At 45.1% G+C, this 11723-nt stretch overlaps 1 long non-coding RNA gene across 2 annotated transcripts; it reads right to left on the bottom strand.

Moving 5' to 3' along the window:
* Positions 1-3669: 3669 nt before the first annotated feature.
* LOC117803749 lies at positions 3670-11024 on the bottom strand. Of its 2 annotated transcripts, none has more exons than XR_004627797.1 (3): positions 10852-11024; positions 7516-7847; positions 3670-6397 (listed from the first exon to the last, which is right to left on the bottom strand). It is a non-coding gene; the product is annotated as an uncharacterized LOC117803749 (long non-coding RNA). The 2 variants fall into 2 exon arrangements; XR_004627796.1 differs by lacking the exon at positions 10852-11024 and adding an exon at positions 8003-8104.
* Positions 11025-11723: the final 699 nt, after the last annotated feature.

The following is an 11723-nucleotide window of genomic DNA, read 5'->3' on the forward strand; positions in this document are numbered from 1 at the left end:
CATGTCAGCCTCGGTTTCTCAAGCTGCTCAGGCCAAAGGCTTGGAGTCATCCTTGACTCGTCTTTTCCTCTCACCGCCTCAGTCAATCCATATACAAACCCTGTCAGGAATAGTCTTAAAACACGTCCAGAATCCAACCACTTTCACCACCTCTGCAGCAACCACTGTGGTTCAAGCCACCATTCGTTCCTGTCTTCCTGTCATGTCTGAACAGATCTTGCCTCTCTCTGCCTTTGCTCCTTCCATTTACTCTTCACACAGCAGCCAGCACCAGGCTGTTGAACAGAAGTGGAGCTGTGTGGCTTCTCTGCTTTAAGCCCTCCATCGGCTCCCCTGCATGCTCAGAGTAGAAACTAAGGTCATCACCTGGACCTGTGATGCTCTGTGCAACCTGGCCTCTTCACTCCTTGAACACTTGCCCTGCCCTCTTCCTGGAGTTCTCCTTCCCGGAAGTCTGCACTGTTACCCCTCCCCCCTTACCCCTTCCCCCTTCCTGGAGTTCTCCTTCCCGGAAGTCTGCATGGTTCCCTCCCTTGCCTCTTCCAGGTCTTTATTCAAATGTCACCTTTTCAGAAATACCTTCCCCATAACTTCCAATTTAAAATGGAAAAAACAATTTTACTTGTTCTCCTCTCTAGTGGGTTCAGTGGTGGCCCCCCAAAAGATATGTGTTCTTCCTAACCTCCGGAATCTGTGATTGTGCCCTTATTTGGAAGAGGATCTTTGCAGATGTAATCAAATTATAGATCTTGAAATGAGATCATCTTGGATTACCTGGGTGGACTCTGAATCCAATAACAAGTTTCCTCATAAGAGACAAAAGACGGACACCCAGAAGAGGGGAAGGCCATGTGAAGCTATATCACTATCCAATATAAAATTCATTGATCATGTTTATTGACTTTCTACCCTAGTAATCTACAAGCTACGAGAAGGCAGAGGTGTTCATCAGCTGTGTTCACTGCCGTATGACTGGAGTCTAAGACAGTGCCTGGCTCCAGGGCCTAGTTAGTGGCTAGTGTTCCATGAATATTTGTTAATTAGGAAAACAAAGAGATGAATAAATTAATGAGTCATGTCATTCCTGATCATTGTGCCTGAGTGGAAAGAAGAATGATGGATCTATTGATAAAAACAGGAACGAAAGAAAGAAATGATAATCAGAACTGAGGTGGGGGTAGCTAGACAAGTTCAATGTAGGTTGTGTCTAGTTTGATGTGACATAACTACAAGTGGAAGCATACACACGGTCCCAATTCACGGTGGTTCAATTTATGAGTTTGGGACTTTATAATGGTGTAAAAGTGAAATGCATTCAGTAGAAACTGTACCTGGAATATTGAATTTGGAATATTTCCCGGGCTAGCAATATGCAGGATGATTTTCTCTCGTGATGCTGGGTGGGAGCGGCAGGGGCAGCTGGGAGCTCCCACCCAGCCGCATGATCATAGGCAATACACCGTCAGCCACTCTGTACCCCTACAACCATTCTGGTCCCCACTTTCAGTACAGTGTTCAACACATTATGTGAGGTAGTCAACACTACGATAAAATAGGCTTTGTGTTGGGTGATTTTGCCTGATTATAGGCTAATGTAAGTGTTCTGAGCATGTTTGAGGTGGGCCAGGCTAAGCTATGATGTTTGAGAACTTAGATATATTAAAAGCATTTTCAACCTAATGACATTTTCAACTTACGATGGGGTTCTTGGGACATAGCCCCCATTGTGAGTGGAGGAAGACATGTATATGTTTTCATTAATTTAGGATTTGCTTATCCAGCCAATTCCAAAAGAATTTTGGAAGACTTAGTCTATTTAATAATTAATGGGGATCAGTTGGTTAAGCATCTGCCTTCTGCTCTGGTCATGATCCCAGGTCCTGGGATCGAGCCCATGTCGGGGTCCCTGCTCAGTGGGAAGTCTGTTTCTCCCTCTCCCTCTGCCCCTCCCCACTCTGCTCGTGTTCTTTCTCTCAAAAAAATAAGTAAAATCTTAAAAAATAATAGTAATAATAATAAGATAATTAATAAGATGTAATAAGACAAGAACAGAAGAAAACAGACAGGCATTGGAGAAATAGAACTGATGTTTGGTTGAAATGTCAGTGTTGAAGATACATAGTGATTCAATGTCAAATATGAGCCCTTCAAATCCTATTTTAGTTAGCCTCTCATGCACCAGATGTTTTATTATATAAATTCAGAATTGAGTGATGGATTGATTTTTACCTCTCCTCTTTTCCCCTCTCTATATATCGAGGCAATATTAGTGGTGAGGAAAGCAGCCAAGATTCAAATGATATAAAGGATAAGGGAAGAGCAGTGGCTCCAGCAAATGTCAGAGATTCAGAGTAGAAGCTGAAATTGCTGACCTGCCATGAGCACTGGCCTGGGAGCTCACGGACACCCTGAAGAGCTGACCACCTCCGAGCCCCACTGAAGAGGCCCACTGGGGAGCCAGAGAGCACTCCGGAACACACCGGACCCATGTGGGGAAGGCATGCTGGTCCAAACCGTGGCCATCTCTCCTTCCCCACCCTGTCCTGCTCCCCATTGAATGAGGCACTTCCACTGGTGAGATATTTTCCAAATCATGTTCTGCCCTGCTCGCCTTTCTTGGTGGGAAGAAGAAAAAAGAAAAGAAAAGAAAAGAAAAAAAGAAAAGAAAAGAAAGAAAAGAGAAGAGAAAAGAAAGAAAAAAAAGAAAAGAAAAGAAAAAAGAAAAGAAAAGAAAAGAAAGAAAAGAAAAAAGGAGGGAGGGAGGAAGGGAAGGAAGGAAGGAATGAAGGAGGAAAGAACTCCTCATAATAGCTCATAGATATATTAAAAGTGTAATAGATGTCTCCCTTTGAAATTTTTTGGGCATCTTTCAAAGGACAAAGTGTTGGAAAGATAAATACCAGAGTCAGATTTGTTTATTTTGCAAGATTTGCAGAGGCTTGGGGATAGCCTTGCCGAGGCCAAAGGGCTCGGGTTGTTAAGCATTAGATCCTTACCCTTTAACAGAGGCGTGTCGGGTGGCCACGTAGGAGGCACTGCCGGCAGAACTTGGCCCCCTCACACCGACCTCGCCCATGTCACCCCCGGCAGGAGGCAGGCCTAGCGCCCACCTCCCTTGGGGTCATTAGGCAGCTGCCAGCTGAGCCCCAGTGTGCTTTTGAAAACATCAAAGTTGAAAAAGTGCTCATAAAGTCTGAGCAAATATTAGCTTCATGGATGAAATCTGCATTTAATGGACCTTGAGTGATGAGATGAAGCGTGTATATAAATATATATATAAACATGTGTATGGATATATGTTTACCAGTTTATTAAAGGATCTGAATCAGCAGCCAGATGAAAAGATACATAGGGTGAGGTTCTGAACAAAGGAGCCCCAGTCCTCATGGAAGTTGGGGCTTGGATCCGTAGCACATGCAAGAGGTCTGGTCCCTCAAGCAGAGCAGCTCTCCCCACCCCCACCCCCAAAAAGGAAGAAGAATCGAGATGAGGATATTTTTTTGCAATACTTGGGCTATACTTCATATCCCAATACCTTGAAATACTATGAAGGCTTTTTCTTTTTCTTTTTTTTTTTTCCTACTTTTAAGTTCATTTTAATCCCAAAGGTAAAACAAACTGGAAAACCTGAATTATTCTAAAATGTTGTTATTTTTCACTATGAGTGCTAGATGGCATGTGCACCCGTCACATGGCTGTAGGCTGGTTTGCTGTTGCTAACATCTCCTTTAGGAGAAGAATGGGTAGATTATTCAGATAAAACATCTGGGCCTCTGGTGGAAGAAAGGTGACTTTTGACGTCACAAAATGTTTATTGCTAAAAGTAGTCAGTGTCGACTGTGTTCTGCCTGTACCCACTGACAGGACAGGAGGCATTACTTTGTAATACAAGGAGCCACAGACCGGTTGAGAAATAGGGTGTTCTTGGGATTGAATTGTAGGGGCAGTTTTTCCACAAAAAGGAGATAGAGAAAGAGAAATAGATATAGATCTCTATATATAATATAGATACAGATATTTCCTTTTTCTGGGAAAAAATATATACATATGAAACCTGACTTCTCAGACCATACTCTAAGCATAAATTGTAGTTTTATTATGATATATGGTCTCCCTACACACAGGTCAGAATTTGGAATGTTCTTTCTGGTAAGCATTGTGCTTTCAGCCCAGTAGAAAACAGGACTGTGAATTGAGGTCAGCAAATCTTTTTTGAACAGAGGTTACAAGCAAGGCATTGAGAAAGGCATCCTCAGAGCCCCCCTAATCTAGTGCTCACACTGTCATTAATCTGGACCTGTGGACCCTGAGTTTCTTCCTTCTGGCCGTTTGCTAGACTACACAACTTCCCACACTAGTGTTAATGGGTGACAGTTCATGTGTTATCACTTCAAGGGCAATTGTACTTTTGACAATTAGTTGATCTCTAATTGGCAGGAAGACCGGAATCCCCCAGCTGTCTGGTAAGCCCAGAAGAGACTTCATGGGCTGGGACATTGCTAGCCCCTGTGTGAGGTCTTCCTCCCCAACTCCGATACTGAATCTGACTAAAGAATGAGTACTAGCCACCCCAAGGCTGGAGATGACGGGCTAATCTGTGAGGAAGACAAGTACAAGTGTCTACATTGCATTCTGGTGGAGTTGTGGGTTTCGAGTATGGATTTAGACTCCTCCGGAATCAATTTCCAGGGGAGGGTCACTTACAAAACCTTAAATCTGTGCCATCAGACAAGCTTTTAACTTCTCTAACCCCCTATTCTTCACTTGTAAAATAGGGATAATGTTGGCAGGGGTTTCGTTAGACTTCAGAGAATGATTTTAAGGTCTCAGCACAGAGCCGACCCAGAAAGTGCTCAACAGACGGTAGTTAGGATCATTTCATTTTAGGAGTTGAGACTAATTAGCTCCAGAGTCACAACATCTCAGACTAAGAGGGACCTTTGAGTCCAATCCAATTGTGACTCTCCAGCCCCTGGCCAAGCAGTCTCATCTGTGTGGAAGGGACATCTTCCAAAATACTCAGCATTTGACATCAAAGCCTTCCATTAAGTTTATTGCCAATAAAGGGGAGCTGAAGGCAGAGTGATGTACTTGCTAAACTGAGCTGTAAGAAGATATCTGATTTTTCTTGCAGGCTAGGTTTCCTGAGCATAGGACTGTTGCGAGTCATTCTACTAGAACAGGGTGGAAACTCCCATCTAAGGTGATACTTTCTGAAAGGCACTTTGAAAACAATCCCCCTCCCATATCTCTTATAAACCACAGCTGTTAAAATCCAGAGGTACCCAGTTAGGTATTAGAGATTTCTTTCCAACACAACTAATAAATGAGAAGCCGCTACGAAAACCTCGGCATGCATCGCCTAAGCCCGGGAGTTACGCTGTGACACTCAGCGGGTGTCTGGCGCCGACAGAGATTATCATTGAAGCGTTGAAGGTTACGCCAGGAATCACAACATTGCCACCTGCATTCCGGCTGGGAAGAGCGAGCCTGCCAGGAAAAGTCGGTGCGAGCCTCGCATGGCCTTCCTCAGTGCCAGAGGCTGGAGGACACAATGAGATGTCAGCCAGCCCCACCTCCCACCTGCCACTCGACCTTGGTCGTGAGTCACTGTTCCCTGAGCCTCAGTGTTTCCCCTGCCATGTGGGGACAATCGTGATCGCCTGCCTTCCTGTCTTGATGATTCAGGGCTTTCACGAATTTCATGTTCACCAAGTGTTCGCATATCCTTGACAGGACATTGCTCCCCAGCGTTAAGGAAAAAGCCACTCTCATTATTGATCTCAGAGCCCAAAGCAAGCTACTTTCTCAGGCTTCCCTTGCTAAGCAAGTCTTAGGATCGAGCTCGTATCCAGCTTTTCATCCCACCCGACAAAAAGCATCCCAAAGTTCCCGATTTTGAAATATGAATTTGTTGTTGCCGTTGCTTTCCGTGCAAGGCAAGGCACTTTCGCACATGTGGCCAGTTACAGCCAAGACTCGCTCCAAAGATCCTCAGTGCAGACGGCCGCTGGTGCGCAGTTCATTAAACAGTCTCCCTTTGACCAACGGACCTCATTGTCAGGCAGCCCAGGCCTCCGCTGATGTCAAAAGCCCCATTCTGCCCGGCGTGGATTGTTCTCACAAAGCATGCCCACACGCATCCTGCGGCAGATAGGGATGGGGCTGGCTCTGCAGATGTCGCCACCACCGCCACCACTGTCCCCTTCCCCCCCCGTCACACGATCTTGGGGATCTTTCCAGAGGCTTGCACAAAGCCCGATTCAGAGTTTGCCTTTGACCGATGCACACTTGGCTGCAGATGGATGGGGCAGAAGAAAAAGGCGTCCTGGTGTTTCTCCACACTTGCCTGGGAAAGCTTGGGAATTCCTGGCTTCTTGACCAGCGTCGACTGGGACTGAAAAACAAATCAGAAAGTTGCCAATGGTTTCATTCAATCTAGGAAACTGGGTTAATGCGACTCTGTGAGGGAAACCATCAATGCACAAAAGTCAGGAAATCCAAGAGCGCCATTCCCACAGCCCGCGGAGGCCTTCCACACACAGGTGACTCTGTGCGCCCGCCCGGGCCCTCCGCCGCATCCTTGCCAAAGGCTGGAAGCCATCCCGGGCATTTGCCAGCCTCAGCAGGGGAACACGGTCCCTGCATTCATGACACTACCGTTTCAGCTCTGAAATTCTGTATGTGTTTTTAAGTCAAGCGCACCACATTGTAATTACCTGGCCCCACGGAGTGGACCAAGCCTTCCCTCTTTCCACCTCGGCCTTCCCAGAATGGAAGCCGGGACCCGCTGAACACACAGCTAACGCGAGCATGCCTGGACGGGTGGGTGCTGCAAGACTTCTGCAAAGTGCAAAGTGTTCGATTTCCATTCCTTCTATAACTATCACACACAGACGGCTGTCTGGACTCCAACTCCCCCTTTCATCCGGACTCCCACCCTTCTCACCTTCCTGATAGCCAGTTCTCTGCTGTTCCAAAGGCAGATAGAAACTGCACCTTCACCTTCCCTATGTAATTGGCAGCAAAATGTCTTTTTTTGAGCCTCATTATTCTTTCTGAGTCACTTCCAAAGTCTATCATTCCAATGGAACTTTGTCCCCAAAAGCAAACATGGAGCAAAGAGAGCCCTTGGAAATAATGTCTAGAAAGTGCCTGAGTGGGGTGTCTGGGTGGCGCAGTCAGTTGAACATCCAAGTCTTGGATGTTTCAACTCAGGTCATGATCTCAGGCTTGTGGGGTCGAGCCCCAGGTAGGGCTCCACACTCAGGGAAGAGTCTGCTGGAGAGTCTCTTCTCCCTCTGCCCCACCCTTAAAACAAACAAATCTTTAAGAAGAAAAGAAGAAGAAAGAAAGAAAGAAAGAAAGAGAAAGAAAGAAAGAAAAAGAAAATGTGCATGAGACCTGCCACATTGAGGCCAACCCCGCCTCGACAGGCCATTGAGCAGGCATTCAGATCCTGCCAGGTATGTATACACAGCAATTATTTCTTGAGAAGGAAACACAACAACCGACCTGGGCAGTGACGGTGAACAGGGAGAGTCAGCACAGCCAAGCCCCCCAGGAGCCTGTAGTGTCCTCGATGGGGGAAACGCATTGGACGCATTCTTAGCACATGAGGCGTGTCCTACATCCCAAGAACAGTCACGCGGCAGAAGCACAGTCAAACTGAGGCATCTGATACGTGCAGAAACGTGGAATAAACGTTGCAGAGGTTGGGGAAGGAGAGACTAGAACAGTTGGGGATGAGTGGTGCTGACCAGGATGCTTCTTGCTGTGAGAACACTTCAAGCATGTGGGGAGCATCCTAACGTGTCAGAATTCCATCCTGTTCGAAGAATCTAGACCTGAACAGAAAAGTGGAGACTGTGTAAATCAAACATAATCATAGAGATGAAGCAACTGACTTACCAGACCAAAAGTGAACAAGTGTCATGTCAGGATCAACCATGACATCCACTAATACAGTTCCGTGGAAGGATTATCAGAAGACCCGTCGCACCTCAAAATAGTCCATCGATGTCTGTTAAGATAGTTCATATATTCCTGCCATTTTTTTTCATTCCTTTGGGTAAAGTTACTGATGTTTCCAGAAAGTGTATCTTAAAAAAAAAAAAATCTGTTTTCAAACTGAGGGGCAGTCTACAAACTGAAGACCTGTACTTCAAAAGCATAAAGGTCGCGAAAGGCATAAATACGGACATACACACATACATACATACATGCTGAGGAATTGTTCCAGATGAAGAAAGACAAAAGAAACACGGCAACTAAATGGCATGTGGAACCCCAGATTGGACCCTGAACCAGAAGAGAATTATTTTATTTTTCTTTTCGTACATATAAGTGGAACAGTTGGCAACATGTGAATAAGTTCTAGAGACTGGATATTAGCATATCAATGTTAATTTCCTGATTTGGATCATTTTTCTGTGGTTCTGAAAGAGAACATCCTTGTTTTTAGATAACACACACTGAAGTATTTCGGAGTCAGGGAGCACGTGTCACCCATCTTAAAATCATTTTCTCCTGTCTCAGCAGGAGTGAGTTCCCAAACACCTGCAAGGGACGGTATGACCAACAGGAGGCACTGGAGAGCCCGACTATTGCCTGCATGCCAGCTACAGAAGGGTCCCTGAAGTATTGAGCAAATCACTTAACATCTCTACTGTCCTTCGTTTCCTCATGGAAGGATGTTACGAAAAATACCAGGAGCCCACATTTACTGAAACCTTTGTATGTGCCAGGCGCTGTGTCAGCACTTGAAGTGCATTGACAACAACTGTGACAAAGGAGAAGACGGTCCCAGAGAGTGATGTCGTTTGCTCATGTCCACACAACTAAGTAGCAGCCGCGACCAAAACTGAACTTCTACCTTATACCACGTCTGATCTACCAGCGCGCCCGTGAGGCTCAGATGAAATCTGCCTGCGCCCCTGGAGATGCTCAGTAAAGATTAGCCCATCACCGGTGTCACCCACATCGCCACCACCCACGATGCCCTCAGCATAACCGCCTTAGCTGGATTCTAAGTCCTCAGTGCGTGGGTCCCTCTTCTTACTAAATCTTCTGTAGTTTCATCAAGTAATGTAATCTGTAAGTTAAACACCAGATCTCAGAAAAGCTAAAGAAAACTTAGAGGTAACATTAAGTGAATATATTTTTCTTGTAACAATCGTAACTTCGTAGCTTGGTTCCATGAACTTGGCTGGTATGATGCATCCAAACTTGAGGACATTTTTCATACTATTTGGATTCCTTCCAAAGGGCACCATAGAGTTGGGGGGGTGAGAGAATTATAGTCAATCATTACTGCAGTGTACATATTTTGGGCATGTATTTGGGCTTTTCTCCAGAAATCGTGCTTATAATGTGTCTTGTCTAGGAAACAACACTGGGTGTCATTCAAACCAGGGGTTATTTCTCAGGTCACTTTCCTGGGTTCATGCTTTGTATCCTGTTTTTAGTTTTTGGGTTTTGGGGGTTTTTTGGTTTTGTTTTGTTTTGTTTTGTTTTGTTTTGTTTTGTTTTTTTAGCTCCTTACAGAATGGCCTTTAATGGTTTTCACTTGGTTGGTGTTGAGACTGACCGGATGGGTCATCCAGTCATGTTCTTTAAACTCATGAGGAGGCCACACACTACTAGGGTTGCTGTAGCAAAGTACCACAGACCGGGTAGCTTGTAGAGAAACTTACTTCCTCACAGTTGTGGAGGCCAGAAGTCTGAGTTCTAGATGTCAGCAAGGTTGGTTTCTTCTAAAGTATTTTCCTTGGATTGCAGATGGCGTTCTTCTCCCTGTGTCCTCACATGATCTTCCCTCTGTGCGTGTCTGTGTCCTAATTTCCTCCTCTTATAAAGACACCAGTTATATTGGATTAAGGCCCACCCTAGTGACCTCATTTTAACTTAAATAGCTCTTTAAGGTACCTGTCTCCAAATGCAGTCATATTTTCAGGTACTGGGGGTTAGGACTTCAACATATAACTTTTGGAGGGACGTAATTCAGCCCATAATAGAGACTTAAAAGGAGAGAAGAGAAAATCCATAGAAAGGTGCCTTCAATTCTAGGAACAAATATTCCTTGGAGCCCACTGTTTATAAAACACTATGAGTTTAGCTTCCGACGCTGCCTGTCTCACCTGTATCGGCTTTTGGGAACTACTCAGGTGGAGGTTCCATTCTAGCCAAGTTTCCAGAAACTGCCCTAACATATCCATAGACTCCTTCTTGAGCCCTGCTGACCATACCTGGATCTCCTGCTCAGTGGGCCACCACCTTCAGTGTAATTCTCAGTGCCCAGGAATATAAAACTCTTGTGCATATGTTGGCACCATCACCGAACTCAATGCTCAGCCAATATGGCTAAGCAACTTGGAAATAATCCACCCTCTTAATAGCTGTTATAATTTTAGTACTTTATTTACTACAAACATTGAATTTTGCCTTCAGGCCTCATAGACAACAGCACTGACGACTCCCAGAAACATATTTGAAATGCCTCACGTAGCATACGCAGCTGACTAGCAGTGTTCCTAGTGAGCTGTGACAGGGATGGGGAAGAAGAGGGTGTGAAGCCGCTAATCCAAAACGGAAGCTCTCTGGGTCTCCCCCAGAATCCCTGACCCACATGACTTCTGCTTTAGGAATCTAAAGCAGACTGCAACCCTCAGTCTGCCGGGACTCTGCACAGGAATTAGACTCCTGTCTCTGCTTCCATGCCCATGAAACAGGGATTGAAAATATATTGTTCTCTCCCCCTCCAAACTGTTGTAAGAAGGTAAAAATGAGGTGCATTCTAAAACAAAATTGTAAAAGTCAAAATCAATGAAATAATGTAATTGTAATTCTTACCTGTGAGAGTCCATTTAAATCCACCAAATTTGTTGTTCTTTTTGTGGCAATGTCTCCCAGTTCATGCTCATTACCAGATGAAGACTGAAGGGCTCCCAGAGGAGAACTTTGCCTTCAATCCCACGAGAAGATTCAGATTGATGCATTCGTTGTTCGAGATGTATCTTCACCGATTCTTCACAGCTCTAGACTTCCATACTGTATCATATAAGACACAAGAGTAATTGTATACCCTTGAAACTAATAGAATGTTATGTATCAATTATACCTCAATTAAAAAAATAACCCACAGGATATACAATGACCTTGGTCTTAACAAGAATTTATCATCAAGTTGCCAATGTGGGTGTACTAATTGTCCCAGAACTACATATTTTAAACGGTTAAGCTGGTAAATTTTCTGCGATATATATTTTGCCACAGATTTTAAAAAGAATTTGTCATCCAAAAAAAAAAAAAAGTTCCATACTGTAATTGTGATTTTATAGGACTAGGAGCTGACCTGTAGTACAACATACGACCACCAGGGGACAGCATAGACCTGATTCTGCTTTAGACTTCGCCAGGCTTTGGAAGTGGGTTTTCTCTTGTCACAAAGTCCCCACCCTTCCCCCCAGGAAAACCTCTCGGTGCTGCAGGATCTGGAATTGCCCCTGGGGCAGCGGTGTAGCAGGCCTTGCCCTGAGGAGGATTCTAGCCCCTCCTTCTGTCCTGCGCCTTGCTGGGTGCGGGACTCTGGGCCGCTGTCAAGGCTGGTCCCAGGTAACAGGTGTGGGTGAAGAAGCCAGGCACCTGTCTCAATATGCATTATACAGGCATTGGAACCTGCCCTTTCCCAGGCCCTGGCTCTTTCCGAGGTATCAGGGAGCAGG

Source organism: Ailuropoda melanoleuca, chromosome 9 (assembly GCF_002007445.2).
Source record: "Ailuropoda melanoleuca isolate Jingjing chromosome 9, ASM200744v2, whole genome shotgun sequence".
Classification (NCBI taxonomy): domain Eukaryota; kingdom Metazoa; phylum Chordata; class Mammalia; order Carnivora; family Ursidae; genus Ailuropoda; species Ailuropoda melanoleuca.